The sequence below is a fragment of the Dipodomys spectabilis genome, unplaced genomic scaffold (assembly GCF_019054845.1).
Source record: "Dipodomys spectabilis isolate Male_0828 unplaced genomic scaffold, ASM1905484v1 ptg000147l, whole genome shotgun sequence".
Lineage (NCBI taxonomy): Eukaryota > Metazoa > Chordata > Mammalia > Rodentia > Heteromyidae > Dipodomys > Dipodomys spectabilis.
Genome location: NW_024870824.1, coordinates 13,942,056 through 13,948,124, shown reverse-complemented (window position 1 = coordinate 13,948,124; position 6,069 = coordinate 13,942,056). Strand labels below are relative to the sequence as shown.

Sequence of the window (6,069 nt, the reverse complement as noted above, 5' to 3'; positions counted from 1 at the left end):
TGGAGCAGCTCTGTTGGTTTCCTCTACTCTCCTCTTCTTGATACTGTTTTGTACAGAGTGTTTACATATCTAAAATGCCATTTAGCTTCCAAAAACTCCCAAAAGGTTTCGGTGGAGGAGAATTTTAGCTCCACTTGCCATTCTCCCTCATGAACTTTCCACTTCTTATTTTCCCCACTATTTCCTCAACTCTAGCACTACCCTCATGCTACCCTCTTTGCCAAAATTATATTTCAGTTTTGTTTTCCGTTTCCCCAGTAATCTATTCTTAAGCCCCAACTTCTGCCCTTTCAGAAAGTCCTATATGTCATCTGCTTGTCAAATGCATTATAAGTTTCTTGCTCCTATATGTTCCTCATTCTCTACACAAAGCATGGTCTTATCTACCATGTCCACACATAATTTCTTGCCTTATGTATACCTCTAAATTATGAAAGCATCCCTAGAGCTCAACACAATTCCTGACACATAGCAATGCTTAATAAATATTTACTGAATCAGTAGATACAAGCATGAGTGAGTAGCATCTTTCCAATAAGCAAAAAAGACAAATATGTCAAGGGATCCCCACGAACAATCATTCTGGTGACTGGTGTGATATTTTCTACTAAGTTCAGTTTCTTGTGAGTAGACCTAGTTGATAGAGGTCCTTCAAATTTTAGTGATTTATTACTGAATAGAGCTGACAGTGTTCTGTGCACCAAAAAGACAGTTAGGCCCAATGTCAATAACCTTACAGATGGAATTTCTCAAAGTACTTTAACAAGTGTTTTATGAGATTTGCCCCGCTCCATCTGTGGGAAAGTGAGGAGAAGTAACTGAAGGGTGGAGATTTATGGTTACATCTAGTTTTTATTACAATTAATAAAAGCACTATTGCCTTATGGGCATTAAAGTGGCCTGGCCCCCAACCCAGGGCTGGGGCCATTTTGGTGTAAAGCATATTCTCCAGGTGGAGAGGAAGGTAATTCTCCTGCCCAAAGTTTATTGCCCAAGTCAGGAAACACTTTTCCTTGCCATACCTGGGGTGGACAGCCAGTGTAGTACTAGCATCTAGTCAGCCGAGAAGAGGAACCCTGGTAAACAGTCTACAATTTTCTTTTTTATAATAAATTTTTATTGTGAAAATACTGTACAGATGGGTTACAGTTACATGAGCAAGGCAATGAGTATATTTCTTTCTTTTTTTTATTGTGAGAATACCATACAGAGGAGTTACAATTACATGGGCAAGATAATGAGTACATTTATGAGTATATTTCTTATCAAGCATTGTTGCCTCCTCCTTTGTTTTTCTCCTGCCATCCCTTCCCTCCCACCTCCACAACTACACTCCCCATCCCACACACACCTCTCCTAAATTGTAAAGTTCATTTTTCAACATAGTGTCTTGTACACCTCATGGTTACAATGGGTCCACCTGTATCCCTATTTAAACATTTTGCTTTTTCCCTTTATCCCCCCAAATTATAGTGACATCAAATACAGTGAAAACAGGGGTTATACTGTGGGGTAGGAACATACAAAGAAACAAAATCACATGGTACCTTATAAATACGTTAGAAGCAATAGCAAGAAAGAAAAACAAACTGTGTCCCTATCTTGGGGTTCATTTCACTTAACTTCATCTTATTTGGTCATGTGTACACAGCTTTTGACCTTTTCTACTTGTCCCAGACATATACTAGTTATTGCAAATAAGGGAAACCATAGGACCTATGTTTCTTTGGGCCTGGCTTACTTCACTTAATATAATTTTCTCCAAGTCTTTCCATTTCCTAACAAATGGGGCAATGTTATTCTTTTTGATGGAGGCATAGAATTCCATTGTATGTATGTATGTATGTATCTATCTATATCTATATATATATATACACACACAAGAAAGCATATATATATATATATATACATCAAGAAAACGTGACATATATATATATATATATATATATATATATATATATGTCACGTTTTCGTGATCCATTCACCTACTGAGGGGCATCTGAGTTGGTTCCATATCTTAGCTATGGTAAATAATGCTGCAATAAACATAATTGTGCTGGTAGCTTTAGTGTGGTCTTGTTTGTGATCATTTGGGTAAATGCCCAAAATGCTGGGTCATAGGGGAGCTCTATGTGGAGTCTTTTGAGGAACCTCCATACTACTTTCCAAAGTGGCTGAACAAGTTTACACTCCCACCAACAATGCAGTAAGGTTTCCTTCTGTCCACATCCCCTTCAGCATCTGTTGTTATTAGAGTTCTTGATTATAGCCATTCTAACTGGGGTGAGGTGGTATCTCAATGTTTTGATTTGCATTTCTTTTATGGCTAGGGAGGTTGAGCATTTCTTCATGTGTCTATTGGCCATCCTTCTTTCCTCTTCAGAGAAGTTTCTCTTTAAGTCTTTAGCCCACTTATTTATTGGGCAGTTGTTTCTTTGAGGATTTGTTGTTGGAGGATTTAATTTTTTGAGTTCCAGGTATATTTTGGATATGAGACCCTTGTCCGTTGTATGGCTAGTGAAAATCTTCTTCCAATCCATGGGCTTCCTATTGATCTTGAAAGCTATGTCCTTCGCCATGCAGAAGCTCTGCAATTTCATGCAATCCCATTTGTCCAACCTTTCTTTGATTTGTTGTGTTTCTGGGTCTCTTTTAAGAAAATTTCAGCCTGTGTCAAGGAGATCTGGGGTTTCTCCTCTTCCATCCTGTAATGTTTTCAGAGTGTCTGCTTTGACAGATTACAGTTTTCAAGTCAGCTCCTTCCTTTATACAAGTTACTTTGGTTCAAAAATGGCCATGGTGCTGAGATTGAGAACCCATCATAAAGGAACACTCATATACTGAAACAGCAAAGTCAAATACAAATATATACTATGTGCAGAAGTACATGTCATGCAGTTCAAATTAAAAATAAAATTCTCTATGGTCAAACGGACCCCCTCCTGTGGGCTCAAGTGAGCAGGGTGACCCTCACAGCCCGGGGAAGGAAGACCATCTCTGTATAAGTCTCACTCCTTACTTGAAGAACAACCAACAAGAGAACATTTTCCCCTTTGTGGTCTCCTAAAAGATTTACTGTTATGGCTTCTCAGAAGCAAAGGGAAAATTGGGTTAAAAGTGTTTTCTAGAAAAGACATTAAACTTGATCACTCCTAAGCCTTTTCAGTGTTTCTAAAAAATAACCTTGGGTCAGGAAATGAAGATTTTATTCTCTGGGTTCATGAGTTGGGCTGAATGAAAACTTTCTGATGTTTTCAGCTGTGTGAAAGAAAGTATTCTCCAAGTCTTAAGGAATGCTTGAAGGCTGAAGTGGATTTCAGCCAAAGAAATTTTTTAAGATATCATTATTTTCTTTTTTAATAAGTTTTTATTGTGAAAATACTGTGCAGAGGGGTCACATCACATGAGCAAGGTAATGAGTACATTTCTTATGAAACTTTGTTGCCTCCTATTTTGTTTTTCCCCTACCATCCCTTCCCTCCCATCTCCACAACTACACTCCCCCCTCTCCCCAACCCCCCGCCTAAATGGTGAAGTTCATTTTTTGACATAGTGTCTTGTACATCTCATTGTTGCAATGGGTCCACCTGTATCCCTATTTAAACAATTTGTTTTTTCCCTTCCCCTCCCCAAATTATATCAACATCAAATACAGTGAAAACAGGGGTTATACCGTGGGGGAGGGACCTACAAAAAAATCAAGTGGTACCTTATAAATACGTTAGAAACAATAACAAGAAAGAAAAAAACGAGTTGCTGTGGTTTCTGTCGTGAAGTGGCTTTGCGGAAGCTGAGGGTTGCGGACCTAGCATCCTGCGTCCAAGTCCCGCGGTCCAAGGTGGCTGCAGGTCGGGAGTTCCGCGTCTCTTCTTCGGATCAAGGGATCCGTCCTGGGCCTTCGCTGCTCGTCGCTGCTATCCCCTGCCGGGCCTAGGGCCGCTCCGGGGCGGCCGCGGATAAGGCCGCTGGCAAGATGTTCAAAAACACTTTCCAGAGCGGCTTCCTGTCCATCCTGTACAGTATCGGCAGCAAGCCCCTGCAGATCGGGGACAAAAAGGTGCAGAATGGCCACATCAAAAGAATCACTGACAATGACATCCAGTCCCTGGTGCTAGAGATTGAAGGGACAAATGTCAGGTATTAGATGACAAAAATGTGCACCGGCGGTTTCGAGCAAGTAACTACCAGAGCATCACAGGTGTGAAACCCTTCATCTGTACCATGCCCATGCGGCTGGATGATGGGTGGAACCAGATTCAGTTCAACCTATCCGACTTCACCCGCAGAGCATATGGCACAAACTACATCGAGACCCTGAGAGTGCAGATCCACGCAAACTGCCGCATCCGCCGAGTGTACTTCTCAGACAGACTCTACTCTGAAGATGAGCTGCGAGCAGAGTTCAAACTGTATCTCCCAGTTCAGAACAAGGCAAAGCAATAACTGGAATGCAACTCAAGGGAGCTGGACCCTGGACATGATTCTTAGTTTATAAAGGAAACTATCTGGAGGACAGTGCAAAACATGATATATAATAATTCACCTTGCTGTGGTTTATTTACTACTTGGTGTCCGTTATCCTGGATACCAGTGACATGCCATGACTCAGCTAGTTGCATTGTAAGTACCAAGGGGAAAGCAGTGCTCTGAGTGACCTGCGATTGTGGGGGTCCTGCTGCTGCCTGCCTCAATATGGGGACCCCTCACCTCGAACTCACAGAACTAAGATGTCCTGCAAGGCAGCCTCAAACCAATATTCCTCTCTATGCTTTATTCTTATTTTATATATTATCGAAGTATATGTATATGCTGTGTGATTCTCTAATCTGGAAATGAATAAAATACTATATTCTTGGATTGTAAAAAAAAGAAAAAAACACTTCTTTCCTTATCTTGGGGTTCATTTCACTTAAAATCACATTACCTGAACTTTTCTGCTTGTCTCCGATGTATACTAGTTATTGCAAATAAGGGAAACCATAGGAACCTATGTTTTGGGCCTGGCTTACTTCACTTAATATATTTTTTCCAAGCCTTTCCATTTCCTGACAAATGGGGCAATGCCATTCTTTCTGATGGAGGCATAGAATTCCATTGTGTATATATACCACATTTTCTTGATCCATTCATCTGCTGAGGGGCATCTGGGTTGGTTCCATATCTTAGCTATGGTAAATAATGCTGCAATAAACATAGTTGTCCTGGTAGCTTTAGTATGGTCTGGTTTGTGATCATTTGGGTAAATGCCCAAAAGTGGGATTGCTGGGTCATAGGGGAGCTCTATGTAGAGTCTTTTGAGGAACCTCCATACTACTTTCCAAAGTGGTTGAACAAGTTTACACTCCCACCAAGAATGCAGTAGGGTTCCCTTCTGGCCACATCCCCTCCAGCATCTGTTGTTATTAGAGTTCTTGATTATAGCCATTCTAACTGGGGTGAGGTGGTATCTCAATGTTGTTTTGATTTGCATTTCTTTTATGGCTAGGGAGGTTGAGCATTTCTTCATGTGTCTATTGGCCATCCTTCTTTCCTCTTCAGAGAAGTTTCTCTTTAAGTCTTTAGTCCACTTATTTATTGGGCAGTTGTTTCTTTGAGGATTTGTTGTTGGTAGATTTAATTTTTTGAGTTCAGGTATATTTTAGATATGAGACTCTGGAAAACCAAACACCACAAGGTATCACTATTTTCTTAGTATAGTGAGTCCTTTTAATTATCAAGCAAGACCCTGAGGTGTACAGAAAGGAAGCAATCAGGAAACCATTTTTCAACAAACTAGAAACATATTCTCTATTGACCTGGAGTGGACTCTTCTTAGGAAATCTTTGAAGTTTTCTAATTTAATATAACTGTATATAAAAATAAATAAATAGGGCTGTGAAGGTGTCTCAGTGGTAGAGCGCTTGCCTTGCATGCATGAGGCCCTGGGTTCGATTTCTCAGCACCACATAAGCAGAAAAAAAAAGCCAGAAGTGGAGCTGTGGCTCAAGTGGTAGAGTACTAGCGTTGAGCTGAAGAGCTGGAAGACAGCACCCAGGCCCAGAGTTCAGGCCCCACGATTGAACCGCCCCC

At 40.7% G+C, this 6,069-nt stretch overlaps 1 pseudogene; it reads left to right on the top strand.

The window, feature by feature from the left end:
* Nucleotides 1–3,973: 3,973 nt before the first annotated feature.
* Nucleotides 3,974–4,559, top strand: LOC122118218 (annotated as a pseudogene).
* Nucleotides 4,560–6,069: the final 1,510 nt, after the last annotated feature.